We start from the raw sequence: 20,921 nt of genomic DNA, 5'->3' as shown, positions 1-20,921 counted from the left end.
GTGGCAATGACACTAGTACCTCACTTAAACATAATGATGGCTGTTGATTTGAAACTGAGGACTCATTCTTATCTTCCTAGTGGTCTACATTAAAATAACTTATGGATTCAAGATTTCATCAAATACCTCTTCTACTTGAGATAATTATATTGGGCTTTTTTCCTATTAAAGTAATGATATATCAAAGGATTTCCAAAATTTTAAAATTCCTTTGCCTTGCTGCTTTATTGGGATTAAGACTTGCAAGTCTATCATATGTCATTTTAAAATTTTTGAAATATTTTATTTATGAATATACATACACAAACATGTATTCATAGTGAGACTAAGTCGAAGATTTTCTTTTGGTGCTTTTTTTCAAGTTTTGCTAGTTTTATATAGCTATATAGATTGAGAAATTTGAAATAATTTCTTATATTTTGACAGTTTAAATAGCGCTGGATAAAATTTTTTTCAAAGCAGCATTTGTCTTGGACATTTATTTTGGAGGAAGTTCTTCAACAACTTTTGTCATTGTCTACGATGTTAATGGTCTATTTCCCTCTTCTAACTTTTCTTGAATAAATTTTGGTAATTTACATTTTTCTACAAAGACAAGCATTTATCAATGGACTGCATGTTATTAAGCTTATCATGACATGTTGCATTCCATTGTAATTATTTCCCTTACTCTCTTATCTGTGCATATATCCTACTTTGTATAAATAATGTTACACATTTTTGTGGGGGTTTTTTGCTGTTTTTCATACTGCCAGAGTTATATCCATCTTATTGCTTTTTTCTCAGACTCAGATCTTTGATTTCTCAATTTTATTGCATCTTATTCTAATTCATTAAGCTCTGCTTTATTTTTGTTACATGTTTTCTGTTCCTTTTCTAGAAGTTTTCATTGTTCTTTGGTTCTATAACTGAATGAAAGTTTATTTCATTAGTTTTTCCATATTTAACAGTAAATTGTGTATGCAGACTAATATTCTTGAGTACAGTTTTGTATGAGGTAATCCGTAAACTGTAAAGACAGCTTGACACTAATTAACTTTGAGAAAAATCCTTAATTTTATTCTCGACTTCAATCAAACTTAAAAATTAAAAAATAAACGCTTGGAGCTTTTTCCTTAATTCTTTGTTATTTAGTTTTAAATCTATTGATTGTTTTCATAATTATAATTATTAACTGGATATTTTGTCAAAGGTTGTTATTTAGTATTAAGTATTTAGTTTGTTTGCATTATAATTAGTCAGTTGTAACTTGTAGAATTTCTGCTCTTGGGATCACTGAGATTCTCTTTCTTTTTTAGTATCAAATTTCAGAGATCATATCTGATACTAAAAAATGTGCAAAAATTGCATTGGCATCAGAAACATATATTTTCTATAGGTATTTTCTGTAGCTATGTGTTTAATATATACCTATTAATGAAAAATAATTAAGAAAGTTTTCCATATCATTTAAAAAAATTTTTGTCTTCTCTCTGTGTCAAAGACTAAAATTTGTTTCAGACTTTCACTATAATTATGATTGTCAATTTCTCCTTGGGTTTCTATCAGTTCTTCCTTTATATTCTTCAATGTTTGATTATTCATTTCACAAATGTTATATCTTCATTGTGGATTATTCATTTTAAAATGTAAAATAACAGTTAGTATCTTTTTATATGTTTTCCCCTCCATCCTCTTTTGCGTGTTACTAATTTTGCTACATCTGCTTCTGCATTTTCATTTGCTTGATCTGTTGCTGCTCTTCCCTTCCGTAATTTTTCCCACCTTTATTGAGGTATAATTGACAAAGAAAATTGTAAGATATTTAAAGTGTGCAACGTGATGATTTGATAATCATATACAGTGTAAAAGGGTTTCCCCCACTGAGTTAATTAACACATCCATCACCTGACATATCACCTTGTATTTTTTTTGTTTTTGGTGCGAACATTTAAGTTTTGCTCTCTTAGCAAGCTTCAAATTATACAATACAATGTTATCAACTGTAGTCACCATGTTACACATTAGATCCTGGGGATTTATTCATCTTATACCTGAAAGTTTGTACCCTCTTAAAATCTCTCCCCATTTCCCCCACCCCAGCCCCTGGCAACCACTTCTCTACTCTGTCCTTTGTTTCAAGCTTGTCTCTTGACGAATGGCTTATATTCTAGTTTGCTTTTGTGTTTTGACCCTACCTCAGACATTCCTCTTTAAAAATTCTAATTATTTTTATAGCTGATATGTTTTGGCTTACTTCAGTTCTCTTATTATTCCTTACTGTCACTTTTCTTTTTGCTTTTTTGTTTCCTTCATAATATTTTTCTGTGTAAGTGATTTGGAATTTACAGCTTTCATGGGTAAATCAGAACTGTGCTGAAGCATTCCATTCAATTAAGTAAAAGTCAATTTTGACCAGTCAGCGGGCGAGTGCCATGGCTGGGAACGGACAACGGCCTGGGTTCTTCCCTCTGGGAGCCCCCTTATTAGCCGCTGTGGTCTCCACAAAGGCTCCTCGCAGTACCAAGGGGAGGATGTTCTGATGCTCAGCCTCGCTTCTTCCCCTCCTTCTGCCACTTTATTGTCTTGTGTGCCAGGTGATACAGATTCATTATTGTTTAAACCTCTTATTTAAAAAAAATTCAAACCTACACAAAAGTTATAAGAATAGTATAGTGGGCATTCACATACTCTAAGTAGATTGGTCAAATGGTAACATTTGCACATTTACATGTGTGTGTGTCTGTGTGTCTGTGTATTCTGAATCATTTGATATGTGATCATTATAATGACCCTACGGTCCCTAAAACCTTTAGTACAAATTTCCTAAGAAACAAGGCATTCTCTTATAATCATGACTTGATTATCAAATAATGGAAATGTGATATTGGTAGATTGTTGTCAGCTAGTGTGTACAGCCCACATTTGAATGTTACTAATCTTCCCAAGAATGTTCTTTAGAGCAAAATAAAATACATTTTCTTCTGGTGAGTACCACCTTGGCCAACTGACCAAAGGTAACGTCATCAATCTTGGCACAGAATCCTATCACTTGCTTCTTGCACTGAAAAGGATGCAGCCTCATTTCAGTGGTATTCCTGCCCCAAACACACAACCTGAATCTGATCATGAGAAAACATCAGACAAACCCAGGGTGAATGAAATTCTACAATAAAACTGGCTTATATTCTTCAAAAATGTCAAGGTGAAGAAATGCAAAGAAAGGATGAGGAGCTAATCCAGATTAAAGGAGCTGTTAAGGACCCAGAAACTTAGTGAGTGGGAAATCCTGGAAGGGACCAGTGTAAAATAGCTCTAAAGCAGGGGTTGGCAAACTATTTCTGTAAAGAGCCAGATAATAAATATTTTAGGTTTTCTGAACCATATGGTCTCTGTTGCAACTACTGAACTCTGTGGTAGTAATGCAAAAGCAGCCATAGAGAACGTGTAAACAAATGGGCATGATTCTGTTCCAATGAAACTTGACCTATGAAAACAGATGGCGGGTGGGCTGTAGCTTGCAGATCCCTGCTCTAAAGGACATTATTAGGACAATTGACAAAATTTGATATGGACAGATGATTAGATAATATTTTTATTTTACTTTATCGGTGTTAAATTTTCTAAAATTGATAACTGATTGGTGGTTATGTAAGGGAATGTCCTTCTTCTTAGAAGATACACACACACACATACATGCATTTAAATGGAGATACAGAGGGAATATTACTTATGGATAGGTAGACAGATAGATCTTCATCTAATGTATACCATTTTCTTTTTTTGATCCAGGCTGTAATCCAGGGCCATGACTTTTATTCAGTTTCTTTTAATGGGAATGGTTTCTCTTCTTTTCTTTCTCTTCTGTGATTTTGACATTTGTGAAAAGTCAAGCATTTTTTTGTTTTGTAGCATATTTCTCAATTTATGTTTTTTGGGAGGACTGCTATAAAAATGATGTTCTGTTCCACTCAGCAGATGACATCAGGAGGCATATGATGCCAATTTATCCCATTATTGGGGAGGTTAGCATTCATCACTTGGTAAACATGGAGTTTTCCAGACTTCTCCACTGTAAAGGTAACTTGGTTCATCATTCTTAATTTATTATGTTCAAATTTATTCAAACAGCCTTCATAGTGAGGTCTGAGATCTTTCTCTATTCATAGGCACGATCATCTTTTGATTTATATACTTACAAAAAAGAACCATCTGCATTGTATTGGTGACCTTCGAACTCAATAGATGCTTGTGAAATCTTCTTGTAAGAGTCGACATTTGTTGCTGTCACATTAAAAATTCTTTCCATTATATTTGCACATAACAGCATATCGCTGAGGCTGGGCCTCTTAATTACGCGGGTGGGCCCCTTGCAGAGGCCCAGTATGTTTAAGAACACACTCTTCTATTTAAAGGTTATTGTGCGAATACCAAATAACTAGCACAGCTGGGTGTGAGCTGGTGGCTTTGATTCATAGACCTTTCGGGGCTGCTGTGATTTGCATTACTATAGTTAGAAGGCTTTATTAAAAGTTATACATTGTAATAACCTAGATTTTTCCAAAAAATGAATACGGTCTTAAGATATTGATGTAGCAGCTACACAGCTAATTAAGAGCTCAGAAAATCAAAAATACCAAGTTTAAGACTTTGAGTGTTTCAAATGATTTTTAGAACTGAAACGGTATAGGTTTGGTTATGAATGTGGCACCAAAATGATTTTCTGTGCTTTAGCTACACAGCTCAGGGGGTACAGGAAGCCAGGACCCTCAGGGACATTCATCTGGGTAGACCTCAGGTGCATATCCATCTGTCCTCAGGGCTACTTAAACATCTGGGCTTTGTGGCACAGCGAAGGTTATAGGAGAGTTACATGTGAAATGAAGAAGTGAATTAAAAGAAGAGAAAAAAAATGGAAGCCTTGAATCCAAAGAGAGCAGTAGGGTTAATAATGTGGATACATCCTTCATGAGGAATGAGGCAAGATGACATGCTCACCTGTAATGGAAAATGCCAAGCACCTGCAAAGCCAGTGGATTAAGAGAATTTTCAAGCTTGACACATTGGAGCAGAAAGAGGAAATCATTTGGGGTTCCTTCGCCTTGATGAATGGGGCCATACAGTACATCTTGGCTTTGAAAACAAATATACCCAGCAGAATGAAACGGAGGTAACTGCCGAAAAAGAGTAAACTCAGAAGCCGCTGTCCTCCCAATTATCTTCGGGAGAGATAAAGATTTATTGAAGGATGTTTTTTCAGGATGATCAATAGTTTCCTGTCTGGCTTTAGGTACCCAGCAGAAAATTTTCATTTTCTATGATGAGCGGAGGACACCGTTTATCTCTCTTTTCTGAGGTTACGCTTGACTGGAGGTGCAGACAGTGAGCACACCTAACTTAGGCTCTTCCATCACGATCTTCATAGATGGGGATTCAGTAAATTCACCTTAGGAAAATATCCAGTGGTGCGTTTGCTTCCTACAGGAAGTTTTGGTGGCCATTCCTTAGACTTGGGCCAGCAGAACGCTTGGGCAGAAATGAGTGTGGAAGGAATGGGAAAAGGCTCTGAGTGACAGCCAGAGCACACAGTTGCTTGTCAGGCTCTGAGATCTGTGGAGCAGAATCAGTGTTGAGCAAAAGTCAGTCTGAGAAGCCCAGAGCCACTCCAGCAAGAGCCAGAGAACTAGATTCTAGCTGGAGCTGAGCTGTGAGACAGCAGGGGGATTCAGTACGGCTGTTCGTTTTGTTTCATTGGCCAGGTGTATGTTGAGTGGCTTCCATCCCCAAAGCACTGCTCATTCCCAAAATGCCCACTCTGTTTCCTGCAACCCACAGAAGCCCAACCCAAGTTTGTGCAGCAATCCTCAATGTGGGTCTGGGAGGAAGCAGGGACTTCTGGCAACAACTGGAGGTAGGAAATGGAAAAGATTTTCCAGCATGATGCCCCTGATGGTAATGGGGAGCCTTGCTGCTCAGGATGCCTGCACCACTTCTTTGTTCCTGTCTACCCATGCGCCTTAACTATCCACTCCTTCCTCAGAGACCCCACTAACCCGTAAAAATGGCCCTGGGTAGCTGCAGCTGTTATCCATGTACGTGATCTGCTTCCAACTCAATTTTCCTTCTGAGTTAACAGACCAAGTGAGGTGAGGCAATTTGAACTTGATCCCCAGTGAGCCTGCGACTGAGTCTACATTTAGAAGAGAACTCATCTCTCTCCTCCCAGGACTGCTCCCCACAGCCACTATGTCCCTGAGCCTCTCAGCTCCATTTAGATGTCGTCTAGATTAATATCCACTTAAGCACCACATGGATGTTCGCCAACCTCTATTGCCTGGAAGACCATGCCGAAGGGTCCTTCACCCATCCTCAGCTAGGCACCATCAATCCTTCCATCCATCCATCCATCCATCCATCCATCCATCAATCCTTCTATCCATCCATCAATCAATCAACTTTTGTAAGTTAGACAAAATTTTCCAAAGGGCATGTTTGCCCCCAGGCATTCCTTTTATCACTCCTATCACTGGGGACTATTTGCAACTTTCTTTTTAAAAAGAAGCATGGAGAGGCAGACCAGAGAACCTTCAGAGGGGCTTTCTGACACTTTGCCTGGATAAGTTATTTTCTAGCTCGTATTCTATTCTTTCTTTTTAAAATTCATTTCTTTTTAAAAAGCAGCAAATCTGTAATCCGACACATGGAAACAGTTTCCCCATTACTAATGAAACCAATTTTTACAGCAAGCATTCAATTTGGCAGACATAGACATATTTCCAAATCTGATCAGAGTATCTAAGATATATTGGGTATATACTCCAGGAGGAAAAATGTGTGCTTTGCCCAGAGTGCTTGCTTAGCATAATGACAATCAGAGCATTGAACTGGTGAAGGACATGGATAATTCAGACAGATGGGGACCCTGTCTTGAAGGGCTTAGAGGCACAGAAAGACACAGACAGGGCTGCAGGCAAGCAGGGCCAGAGGATAGCAGGATGGGGGTCAGTGAGCATTCCCTGGGGATGAAAGGTTGGGAAATGAGTTACAGCCTCATGGACACTGGAAACCCCAGGAGGCAGTGTCTCTGTGGAAGATTTCGTCTAAATCCCCCTTCCCACTTCAACTTTGGATCTGGTGACATCAGCAGGGATGGGAAACATGGCATGTGTGGAGCATTTCAGCTCCCTCTGCTGTACAGACCACACTATCTGATAGGGAATTCATTGGCTCACAAAACAGAACTTATTGGGGCAGGATATGTTGATCTAGTTTTCCATATATGGGGATTCCAGCTCCTGGGAAACGCTCAACCCAAGGAGCATGTACAGGAGACAAGGCATGCAAAGCACTGAGCCCAATGCTTTGCATGAAGCCAGGCTTAATTAATATTTCTTGAATGAATAAAATAATGAATGAATAGATGGATGCAAGTTTCTTCTCTTTGCACATTCTGATTCCTGCAGGATCTGTAATTTGGAGACAAGCAAGGATCTTAAGTGATATTGTTAACGTGGCCAGCAACTCCAGGGCTGAGAGTAGGTATAAAATATCAGCCTAGCCTACCTTGGGCCTCACTCACAGTGTACTAGTGAGGAAAGACAGGAAGCAGGGATAATAATAAGCTTGGTCCAGAGCACACTGTCTGCCAGGCACTCTTTCAAATCCATTGCATGTCTTAACCTTTTAATCCTCACAACACATCTATAATATAGATGTGATTATTAACCCCACTAACAGTTGAGAAAACTGAAGCTCAGAAAAATTATACAACTTGTCAAAGACGTCCTGCTGGGACTGACCCCAATGGTAAGAACTGTAATCCAAATACCATTAAACAGATGGAGGCTGTTCTTGAGGATGAACGTGAACATGGGAATCCCCAGGAGAGAGATGACTCACAGTCAGGTGGGAGGCAGTTTGTGGCTCAAGGCAGCCCCTTCAGTTTATTGGAAAAGCCCTGCCAGAGACCAGATATAAGGGGATAAGGACATCCCCTGAGAAGAAGCCTGTGGCAGAGACTAGGCAGGAAGTCAGGACTCCAGAACAGTGCAGAAAGCTAGAAAGCAAAGCAAAGAATGAGGCAGAAGGACAAACACATTGCATTGGGAACATGTGGTGGGGATTAGCAAAAGCCTGCAATCTACCATGGATGAGTGATGATCCAGGGTTAGAGAGCAAGACAAATCCAGCCCTGTCTGCAAATGGCCTGGCCTGTTGAAACTCAGCCAGCTTTGCTCAGGGTCTGGATGGCCTGGGTGTGAAGGTCTCAGACCTCGAGGACTCAGAGGGACCATGATTGCTGAGGTCGGAACCCAACACAAGTATGCAAAGGTAGCACAAAAGCAAGCCGTCTGTCGTAGGGAGGGGAGAACAGGTGGCCGGCAAGTGGTCCTGGCAGAAGGCTGGAATGGGACCCAATATTAGCGTGGCCATTCAAGCAGAGGATGAGCACACAGTTGGCAGATGGGTGGCATCAGGTGTCTAGAGTACATAGAGGTGAGCAGCCAGATGGTTATCTATTGATTACCAGAGGTACAGGTGCAAAGACAGCTGGCAACAGGTGACTATGGTCTACACAAGGTCCAGGCAACTCGCTGATGAGATCAGAGATCAACAGAGGCACAGGTGAATAAAGAGATGGCACCACAGGATGACCAGGCATTCAGATAGCATCGGGATGCTGCCAGTAAGTACATCCTCACTATCCAAGTTGATATCCAAACCCAAGTATTGAATAGGGTTGGATGAGTGAGGATTCTTGTGTCAGGGACTCTGTCTTATGGAGACTGGGTTCCATGGAATAGATCATCCTGAAACTGGAAGGACTGGGAAGGGCCTAGATGCCAGGTGAGTGAATACAGGATTCCCAAATAAGTGCTACATGGGCTTTGCTTGTAAAGTCTCAACCCTCTGGACAGGTCAGACAGGCTATCATGTCTGGATCCACTGAATAATGTGGCCATTTAAGATTCTACTTCCCTGTGCACCTGTTCCCCACACTGTGAGGAGGCCTGGCACAGAGAGGAGTGGGCCAACCTGGTGGAAATTAATCACACACCAGACCCGGAGGCTGCTGTAGAGGCCCCGCCCAATGACTCCAAGTCACGTGACGCTCCACCCAACATAGGCCTCTAAGAAATACTGGAGTGTGAGGCCCGGCCCACCCAAGCCCTCAGCCTGTGGAAAGGATTTTCTGGTTTTCTGATTTTGCCATACTTGATAATAAACGGAATCAAACCTGGAACCTCCCCCACCACTTCACCATACACATACACTTTCTATACCCTTGGGAATGTGGCTTCTGTCCCACAATTGACATTTTTCTCCCTTCCAGGAACCCTACTTTGTTCTATGCAGCCACAGCCAATCTTTCCTGCTGGGTAGAATTGAATCACCCGTTTCCCCCTCCACTATGTCGGCCTCTGCCTGCCCTGTGCTCATTCCTCGGCCTCCCCTGGACCTCTGGAGTATACTGTAGACAACTCTGCAGAACCCTGAGGCCCTGTGGAAAATGACAGAGCCAACAACAGGGGCTGGGCACAGCTGTGAGTCAGAGCCCAGCACTAACTGTGTGGTTTCATCTGGCCCAGCCAACCCTGCTCCTGCTCAAAGGCCCTGGCCTCGCTTGGTCTCGTGGCTCCCAGGTACTCTTTCACTCTCTCTGCTCTTTCAACTCCTCAAATGGGTCTCACTCCCTCCTCCCACACGGTCTTACTACTTGCCTTTCTATCTGCCTAAAATGATCCCTCCTGTCCTCCTCACTACCTCCTATGCATCCTTTAGGTTTCAGCTCATTCATCACTTCCTTAGGGAAGCCTTCTCTGACCCCGATCAGGCACACACTCATTCTAAGAGCACCACGGCCTGCACTGGTGACCATTGTAATCACATGTCCATTCTTGTGGCTATTTGATTGTGTCCAACTCCTTCCCTGAGCCATAACCTCACTTACTACATTCCCTCCAGCATCCAGCACAGGACAGGATACTTCATAGATGTCCAGTGCTTAGTCGTTGAATGAATGAATGAATGTTCCTAAGGAACGCCCCAACATCCCTGAGGCTAAATTTCCATATATGCAGAATGAGAATAATGCAAGTAAACTGCCAGAGTGATTGTGGTGAGGATTAAACATAAACCGTCTATAAAGGTCCTCTCATGGTCCCTGGCATGCAGTGGCACCCCAAACCTTCAAATTCTCCTATTCTCTTCTCCCCAATACCCAAGACTGGTGAGGCCTTCTTCTCCTGCCTGGAGCTCTACTCTGCAGTTAGCCTTGAAAGGGACACACAGTACTAAGAGCACTGATCTTAAATCAGCATTGACCTCTAATGTGGTCAAATTGCCTGATACTGTGGTCCTGGCAATGCTTTATTTCTCTTAAGCCTCAGTTTTCTCAGCTGTAAAGTGGGGATTATGATACTTACCTCATAGGGTTGTCATGGATAATACGTGGAACGGTGCTTAGAACAGTCCCAGACATGTGACAGTCAGGAGTCGGTGATCGTTGTTATTATATTTATCTCTATCACAGGGACCCAATTAGACACTCATGGGAAAGGAATTGTGAAACCTGACCAAGAGTTTGTCATACCCTGAATATTCTGTTAGGACTTCATATAGTTGAACCAACTAAATGCCATCCTTCTGGCCAGGACAGAGGTCCTGCAAAACTGAGAGAACATCACCATGCTGTTTTGGGTAGAGGATTGCCTTTTGTAAGCTGGCTTTTCAACCTTGTCAGTTCAGCAAAATGCATTTTACTGAGGCTTGAAAATGCTCACTTGATCATATTTCCACTTATCCTTTCTGAATACAGCTCTCTTTGAACCCTGCTAAGATTGGCAGTTGCATTTCTCAATTCTCAAAGGACATCTCAGAGGATAAAGGAAAATTCTATTCACTGTTGTTGGCTGTGTATTACTCAGAGAAGAGTTCATACATAGGAGACCAGCTTGAGTTCTTGGTGGACAAGGGGAAAAAAATTGCAAAGGATGAGCCAAATAGATGAACAAAGAATGCAAAAAAAATAAAAGAAATGAAAAGGAAAAATTTTAAAAAAGGAACATATACTTTTTGCCCTCAGGGACAGACCGTATCCAAGTTCTTGAATAGAAGCCGGGCCAGCATAATAGGGAGAATTAGGGAGGAGTCCATGCTAAAGTCAAGATGCTCCCAAGAGGTATCTTGAAATAGGACGTTACAAAGAGGAGGATGGGACTCCACTGAGGGAGCCCAACAGCAGCTCCTTACCCTCTGGCAGAAGGTCTGCAGAGTCAGCCTGCAAGTAAGCCTCGTTCCTGTACTTCTGCTAGAACAGGGGGAATTGCTTAAAGAAACGGACAAAAATATAGGACAGAGCCGGGAGAGGCCAAGTAGGTCAGTGGAAACTTTGGAAAGACTCCTGTCAGCAGTTCTGCTCTCCACGTGGATTTAACTTCAGGTCCTCTCTACAGGTCTGGAAGTAGAACTAAGACAATTAATGACTTGCCTTAGCAGTACAGGATTAAGCTCTGCCTTATCCCAGTGGAGGTGGAACTCCTTTAGACTCTGTCTTACATTGGGGCGTGGTTAGCTGCTCTGTAAACTGCATGGTACCTGGCCTACAAAGACTTTAATGGTTCTTGAGTATTAAACAGGGTCGGAGAGGAATATTCGAGAGCAATTGAACCATATATTGTTGATTGATTGATAGGCAATAGTATGCAGTTATTTTTGGTGCACACACACACACTCATCAAGGTGTAATTAATATACTTTGGGATTCTGTATTATCTCTAACCATTCCCTCAACACCCTCTTGGTCAGGCATCTCCAAAGAAAATCTCTCCTCCCCATGTTTTCTCCCTCTTCTTGCCTTCTCCCTCGTTCACTCACATTTCCATTTTCTCTATTGCAGGTTAAAAAGATCTTGTTGCCTTTGAAACTGCAGAGACCAGAGGCCAGATGTCATCTGAGCCATTTCCTAAGTGGATAGCCTCTGGCAAGTTGTTAAACTCTTTCCGTTTCCTCTACTAGAGAACCAGAATAACAATAATCACGCCCATAGGATTGGTAGAAGGATTAAATGTCATCATAGAGCAAAACACCTTAAAACATGCCTGGCAAGAGGGAGGCTAAGGAAATGATAATTCTCCTCCTTTTTTCCTTCCATATTCTAGTGCACATTGGAGTGCACTCCAATTGCACATCTAGTGCACTCATTGCGTATTTACATCACAGTATTACACGAACTACAGAACTTTTCAACCTGCCCTTTCTCAAACTTAGGATTTCAGTCTAGACTCTTCATCAACCATGAAAAAAGCTCTAGCTACTACTGTTCCTAATTTGCTATTCTTCAGGCATGTGCAGTGCTTGAACTTTGGGAGGTCCCCTTTTCCCTAATTCTAAATCGATTATTGGAAATGCATTTTGTTCCTCTTTTTATATCTGCATCACATTGAGAGGAGGAGTTTTTGGATTGCCATGGCTTGTCATGGCAAGAGAACCTCTTTCATATTAAATATCCATTAAAAATTTCCCTCTGGCTGACAAAGTCATCGATTTTGTTACAATTCCAAATATGGCCCCAGGTAATTTAACCATCTCTTGCATTGCGCTGGTGATACAGACAAAGCAAGAAGTAGCTTCTATTCATACTGTTTTTGGAGCTGAGAAGAGAGTCCATATGCTTGGACTGGAGTGGCGGGGGATTGGAAGTCAACCATTGTAGTTGGCAGGGGAGTGGCTCCCTGGGCTGGTCGGGGCAGAGTGTTCATATGATTGAGAGTAATTATGTTGACAAAAGGGGAAGTGTAAGGGCACCTCGTAATTACAAGCAGATGTGTCTGAATAATGGCAACCAGGCTTTCAGGGGCCCAACAGACTGATGCTTCAGGAGGGACTCATATCCCCAGTGGGACAGAGATGCTTCAACACCTCTGATAACCCAAACATGGCAAGCCAAAGCGATTGAGCCATTTTCAGAGAAAATGATACAAAAGGAAATCAGATAAGGAGGGCAGTATAGTAAGAAAAATATGCGTTTTGGAACCAAATAGTTTCGTTTAAATCACAGATATACCACTTAATATCTGGGTGGTTTCATATCAACTATCCAAGCAATCCGTGTCTCAGGTTCCTTATCTCTAAAATGACCGGAATAATACCCACCTCACGAAGTTGTTAGTAGACTTTAGGAAGAATATGTCAATGGTCTAGCACATAACAGGCACCCAATAGTTTCTAGTCCAAACCAAGGTGATTGTTTGCAGTCTCCGAGCTGGTCTCTCTGCTTCCATTCTGATCCCCAGATTGTCTGTCCTCTAGAGGATCTTTTTAAAAACATACGTCAGAACATACAACTGCTCAAAACTTTCTAACAGCTTCCCATTCCACTTGGGCTAAAATCCGGGCTCATTATCCTGTAAGATCTGGGCTCAGCTCTTAGGTCTCTCCGACCTCCTCTTCTCCCCTCCGTAGTGCTCTCCACCTGAGACTTTCTCTTGGTTCTTGAAGCATGGCAAGCTTGTTCCACCAGATGATTGCATTCCTGGCTACTTCCCACCACTCATTTCCCAGCTTAAATGTGGCCTTCCTTGGGCACAATCTTGGTTGGGTTTCCTAGAAACAGAGCCTGAGAGAGGGATTTGGAAGCACATGATTTGTTTAAAGTGTATGCTTAGAAAAAAATCCTGTAAAGAGGTGAGGGTAGCAGGGAGGAGAACAGGAACAGAGTAAAAGGATGTGGTCTTAGATGTGGTCTCAGGTGATGTCCAGCTTTGGACTGGTCCAAGGATTGTGGTCAGGGGGAGGGATCTGGAGCAAGAATCATTCCTCATAGCTGATCTGCCTTGAAGCCAGGCTTTTGTACCACTGTTATCCATCAGTCATTGGCTGCCTCACAGGCATCTCCTACCAGCCAAGGGCAATTCTCCTGAAAAGGTTGCAGGTTTCAGTCACTGGCCACAGAATCATCCTCCAGCAGCTGGAGGACATGTGCACTGCCTTGTAAATAGGATCCAGCAGGGCCCCAGCTCATCTGCTGCGACCACCTGGCCCAGCACTGCCATCTACGCACTCCATCACATAAACTTAGTTCAACTCTTCGGCTTACATTTATTCTCTGATATTTTTCTTGCCTAATTATTTGTTGATTTCCTGTCACCCTGACTAGAGTATAGGATCTTGAGAGCAGTGACCCTGTCTCTTTTGTTCATGGATGCATCTCTAGACTCTAGAACAAAGGCTGGTTTAATGAGTGAATGTTGATTGCCACACAACTTCTCCTTCAGAAACGGAAAAAAAGTTTATGTTCAGACAAAGAACGTGTCAAAAACAAAATGAGAAGACTGAATCGTCCTTGTCATGGTCACCTGATCCCCAGAGTTCCTTTGTTTCCTGTGCCATTTTCATGTTCCATCAGTGGAAAGTTGGCTGCCTTTTTTTTTTAAGCATTTCAAAGAATCTTGCTTATAAATTGTGTTTTCTGAAACAATGATGTCCACCATGACTTTTTTTTTTTAAGCGTTTCAAAGAATCTTGCTTATAAACTGTGTTTTTAAAACAATGATATCCGCCACCAGGGAGAGAAAGTCAGCTTTCAGCACTTATCCTGAAATATTTACAGAACAGATTTGAAGACAGGGAAAGGAAAAGCTGTCCCCAGAAGCTTATCTCCACAGCTTTCTTAATAAGACTCCCTGAATGATATTCCCCAACCAGTTAATTGCTACGGGGGCCAAATTTTATGGAGTAAGTATTTTCTACAGAGGAATTTCTTCTCGCCCCGGATCTTCCATGTATATCAAAGCACAATCTGTTGCATGTGTTGCTGTTGTTGTCTCTCTCTCCTTCCTTGTCTTTGGGGAAAGGAGATTATGACCAAATAGCAACATGTTAGAGGATTAACAGGATAATGAGATGTGTACCTCCGCCTCACACTGTGTCTACACAAATCATACACACACAACCCCCGTTGAAAAATGATGGCTGCCAACAGCTTCTGTAGCGGCCTTTCTAAAAGTTCCAGCTGCTCATGCCCTCTGGCCATCAAACATTCAAAGACAGTCCGTAGAATTCTGGGCCATTTAAATAAGCAGCCAGAGGCATGAGGAAAATAAGGCAACCCAGTTGCCTGGATGAGAGTGAAGAGGCGAGGGGCATTATAATATAAAATAATATTATACTATCTGGAGGACTTACAAAGCCTCAAGCATTGTGCTAAGCAATTTTAAACATCTTATCATTGGATCCTTAACAGATGTTGTGAGATACACAAGATATTTGTTTTACAGATGAAGAAACTGATACACAGAGAGGATATGCAAGCCGTCCTATATCACACAATTGGTTTGGTGGCTCTTTATTATTTTTGCCTGTTCAGCATCCATTTGCCATTATTCTAGTATAATACCCTGATTTACCCAACTTTTAGTACATGTTGCTTGAGTGGGACTGACCTCATTCCATGGCCTGTGGCTGGCTAATCAAATTGTTCCATTATCCTGGCCATTTTGTGAGTTCACGATGGGCACATGGCCTAGCCAGACCAGGGAGACTCAGCTCTTGGATTTCCCTGCAAATATTAAGAAAGAAAATACCTCTTTCTTGTGATTGCACAGGTAAGATAAGTATAGCTCATTATGACCAACTTGCCACCTCAAGGAGAGAGCTTGGTGACAAAATGCTGACATGAAAGAAAATAAAGACATGCACTAAAGAGAGACAAATTCCTGATGCCACAGTTTTAGCACCTGTCTTCCACCATGGCCAAAGTTGGTGCTACCTATGGGATGTTTTAGGAGGTCAATAACTTTCCTTTATTTCTTAAGACAGTTTACGGTGGATTTCTCCCTCGAGGAGTTGAATGAGTCTTAATATGGAATTAAATAAGTAACGGTTGACTTTGGATATTAGCTGAAGAATGGCTGACCCCTCGATGCTTGTGTACATAGCTGGAGAGCAAATATATTCCAAGGATCACGCAAGGGGAAGGGATTGGATATTTAATCTGCTTTTCCTCCTGAACCTTGGGCTCTTTGAAACACAGTTCTCCATCTGGCCACAGAACCAGCCTAGAGGAGAAAGAATGAGACCAGCTTACAGATTGAAATACTGAAGGAACCTGGGCTTGGAATCGGACAGCACTTGGTTCAAATCTTAGCTCTGATACCGCATAGCAAATGGCTTCGGAGAATTACGGCCCCTCAGTTTTCTCATAAGTAAATGTGATGATAAAACCTGTCTCATATGGCTATTCTGAGAAATAAGTGCCAGTGTGCATGTAAAGTGCTCGGCTGGTGTAACCAATCTATAAATATTAGTTCCCCACCCACCTCAGGGGTAACCTGTCTGACTCTGATATTGAAGCTCACAAATACCAGCTTAGGGGAGTGTTAGGCGTTTTCCCCCATGTCCATCCATAAATAGTAGCTCCTGGCTTTAGGACAAGTAAATGAGGCACGTTTGGGCTCACTGTCTAAGGATTTGAACAACTGGGTGTATGTGTACTTTATAGACCCCCTAAGGGAAGAAGACACATTTCTAAACAAAACCAACCCAACTGATAGAAAACAGCCAAATAACTGATTGTGTTCTTGACAGCTTGTCAAATCACTGATTTGACTGATTTGTCTCTTCCCTCTGAATAAAGATTGTCTGGATTGATCAAGCCAAAGAGATTTCTTGACAACCTGTAATAGTAACAGGGCCATCCTTCATCTCCGTGCTGGCCCTTGAATAGGGAACAGGTGTGGACAAGGTCATCTGTGCTCGAAAGAGTCCCTCAAAGTCAGTAAGAAACCTAGTTAGAGGTAGGGCATAAATAATGACTAGAAAAAGGTCTAGATAGATTTGTCTCCTGAAGAAAGGGGCTATGCTTTTATCTTCTTCTGCTGTGGGAAGACTATGAGGGCAGTGACAGGCCACGTGCATTGTAGCGAGGAATAGCACTGCCAGGGGCTGGATGGAGAGATGACCAGGTCACAGTCTTGGCTGCAGTTATTAGAGTCCACTTATTCAACATGCATTTATTGAGGGCCCACTATGTGCCAGGAAGTGTTCTAGGCGCTGGTCTACAGATAAAACTCCCATCCTCATGGAGCTTAAAATTGACTGGGAGGAGACAGACAAAAGTAAGTAAAATATATAGCATGTTAGAAAATGATAAGTGCTGTGAAGAAAGCAATAAAGCATGGAAGGGGGTTAAGAATAATAGAAGCCAGAATGCAGCAGCTAAAAATTGCAATTTAAGAGAGAGTGTTTACTGAAGGCTTTAGTGAAAAGGCAGTGTTTGCAGGGGGCAATGGTGAAGGAAATGAAGAAAAGAAAAAAAAATAAAACCTGCTGGATTTCTAGGAGTGGAGCACTCCTCTGCCGTAGGGGTCTGCCTAGCACGTTGGAAGACAGCAAGAAGGAAGACCTAAGTGCCCATCAACAGAGGGATGGATAAAGAAGATATGTATATGTATATATGCACAATGGAATACTACCCAGCCACAAAAAAGATTAAATCTTGCCATTTGTGACAACATGGATGGACCTTAAGTGTATTAAGCTAAGTGAAATAAGTTGGGCAGAGAAAGACAAATACCACATGATTTCACTCATATGTGGAAGATAAAAACAACAACAACAAACAAACACATAGACATAGAGAGTGGATTGGTGGTTCCCAGAGGAGAAGTGGGGAGAAGGAAGGGAAAAAAGGGTAAAAGGGCACATGTGTAGGGTAACAGATGGCAACGAGACTTTGGGTGGAGAATACGATGTAGTTTACACAGAATTCGAAATATAATGATGTATGCCTGAGATTGATATAATGTTCTAAGCCAATATTACTCAATAAAAAATTAATTAATAGTAAAATGAAGGAATCAAGCAGCAGAATAGGAGGGTAGAGAGTGGAGTGGGGAGAGGCTAGGATGCAGAACCCTTTGCCTGGCGGGGAGAGGGAGCCATCACTAGGTTTTGAGCATCTCTCGCTTATGTTTGAGTCTCTTTGTTGCTGTTGCTCTGAGAATAGACATTGCAGACACATGGGGAGGAGGAGCAAGAACATGGATGTGGAGACCAGGTAAGCACTGGTTACCACAATAATGCAGGTGACCAACGAGAGGGGCTTAAACAAGGACAGCAGCCGTGGAGAGCATGAAGAATGGCTGGCTTACAGAATGTTTTAGATTGTGCCTGGCTTCTCCCATAGACTGGGGTAATACAGGTGCTCATCCCTCTGGAAAAAGCCTGAAGGAGAAGTTTCAAAGACTTGAATAAAATGGAGAGGGTCTCAGGTCAAGGACTTTCAGGCAGTTTAGGAAAGTGTCATATTGGAATTATAGGCAAGAGCACAAGTTTATAATTCCTCAAGCCCTAGAAGCGAGGCAAAAAGGAAGAGAAGGAGGTAGGGGATATCAGTGAGCCTGGCATGGTTCAGGAACAAGGCCAACGGTGGTGACTGGCATATGGGGTGGTGGTGTTACAGAGCCCCCTTAGATGTCATATGGCAAAACAAGGAACTTCAACAAGACCCAACGGATGAGAGAGGGTGTCAGAAGTGGAGCACCTCCAAGAAACAAGGTGGAAACAGGATTGGCAGGGAAGGGCAGCCTCACCCAAGTCGATGGGCTGCTGTGTGTGCACTTCTGGAGGAGGTGACAGGTGGTCCAGGTTGGGGAGGTATGAACGGAGTGGGTGGCTGATGCCAAGGAATGGCCTCACCAAGGTTTTCTTTTTGTGGGAAATCAGAGTGAACACATAAAGTGGCTCCTTCTCTTCCTGGGAATGACACTGATTGAAGATGATCCTCCCAAATTTCATTACAGAAAATGAAGAAGGGCTCCGGATGAGTGTGATTTTTGGCCTCCCTGACCCAGTGCTGAGGACAGAGAAGGCTCATCCTTCAAGCTGAGTCCTCCACACTCGAGGGCAGCACTCACCTCAGGGCGAAGTGCATCTTTCACCTGGACAGAGTCCCAGATCCGACTACAGGCAGAGCTCAGCTTGTTAATCTTCCAAATCCTTCAGGCCAGAGATCAATCCTTTGCAGAGACCTGAATCTGAACATAAAGGGAATAAAGGGGAGGAGGAGAATCTACGAACATTAACCATTGCCTCTCAGTCAGCATCATACCAAATACTTCTCATTTTTTATGGCGCATCACTCTCAAACTACCCACAGAGGCAGGGTCTCGAAGGTGACCAAATGAACGAACGGAAAACAGGGAAGTGACTTGCTCAGGTACCCTCCACCCTATGTTTCTCACCCCAACATCAGGATCACCCCATTTCACCCTGCTGCCTCCAGACCAGGCTCTCAGAAAGGGATATTGAGCCTGTCCCTCTCTCTGGCCATGCCACCAGGAAATGTTCCACACGAAGCAGTGTCCCAGGGCTGCTGCTGTTCACCGCCCCTCCTGGCACGAGCCTGTGAATAACTGCGGAGAGGGACTTATATTTTCCAAGTGCATCCTTTGAGAGAGGTTTTGTATTCAGTGTTTTTATAGAAGATTTCATTTCGCCTTCATCAGAGCTCCATGAGGAAGGTGTTATTTCCATGAGGAAGCCCAGAGAGCTTACCCACCCAGAAGTAGCTTTTCTGGGAGGCAGGTGCAGCCCCCAGTATATTTCCAAATTCTGCATTCACTGGTGCTGAGCCCTGGGGAGCCTCGCTGGTTTAGGCAAGGTCTGGGGACAACCCTCTGATTCTTTTCAAGAGTCACAGAAATTAAATTCAGAAAATCAGACTCATCAGAATTACTGAGGTCGGAGGATAGTGAAGAGGCATCCTGGTTTGATGTCCATTCACATGGGTCAGTGATGAATGGGGAAGGTAGATTGAATTCAAGCTGTCAGCATTCAAGAGTGACAATGTCCATGGGGCTCCCAAACGTGACTCTGCCACCTGCCAACTGGGTGGCCTCACACATGTTACCTAGACTTTCTGTTTCCTTAGCTATGAACTACATTGGATATAAGAACTTGCTTCCTCCCAAGTTTCTTGTGAGGATAAAATGAAAACCTGTTTTACTGCATTTAGTACCATGCTTATTATGTGCTGGGTAAGTCCCAGCAGTAGTACTGGTTGTTGCATAAGTAGTACTTGTAACCATAGTCATTTCACTGTCAATAGCTGTTTACTCTGCAGGGTCATATTTATTTGGAATTGTTTAGAGTCACCATTGGAAGGAAGAGATGAGAAGGGAAGAGAAGGAACAGGAGACGGGGCAGGGAAGCTGGTGGACGATGCTTGAGGATGCTGGTGGAATCACATTACCGTGTGTGGGACACCATGAGCCCAAGAGGCTACTGGCAACCAGGATCACCTTCCCAGGAGGCAGTGGGTTGAGGTGATAAGCACCTGGACCACTTGGAGCAGTAGTGATGGGTAAAGGAGAGGAAGAGGAGCCTTGTCTTATCTGCAAGTTCATTTTCTTGTGAAAAATGTTATAAGCCCCACCCCATCCCTGGCTGGGCTCAAGCATGGATGGGAGGTGACTCCATCTTCGTTTCTGCTTTGTCAAGATTCTAACCCTCTTGTCTGACCAGCCAGCCCTCCACTCTTGAATGTGCAGTAGGGAGAGGCTGGCTGGATGTGTGGATCATGCAAATGAATTGCAAATTTTCTGCTTGGCATCCCCAGCCTCCTGAGGCAACACACACACACACATTTTCATTTCTTCTGGACAATCCTTTTTTGCTCTGTGGCTCTAAGAATCATTATTTCTCTTGTGCTTTCTACTGAAAAAGACAAAAGAAAGAAGTTGAATCCTCAACTCAGGCCATGGCTTCTAATTATCTTATTAAAATCATTTGGGTTCCTCAAGCCTTTTCTGTTGGTAACTCTAGGACAATCTTACTACTTTCTGATGTCATTTTTCAATGAAGTGTTAATCCCTGCTGATGAGTGTGAGACGAAGAGAACTTTGCTTTAAAAAAGTATTTATCAAAACATGATTCTCACA

The sequence above is a fragment of the Equus caballus genome, chromosome 1 (genome assembly GCF_041296265.1).
Source record: "Equus caballus isolate H_3958 breed thoroughbred chromosome 1, TB-T2T, whole genome shotgun sequence".
Taxonomy (NCBI): Eukaryota; Metazoa; Chordata; class Mammalia; order Perissodactyla; family Equidae; genus Equus; species Equus caballus.
The sequence above is the reverse complement of the archived record's forward strand: the minus strand, read 5'-3'. Positions refer to the sequence as shown.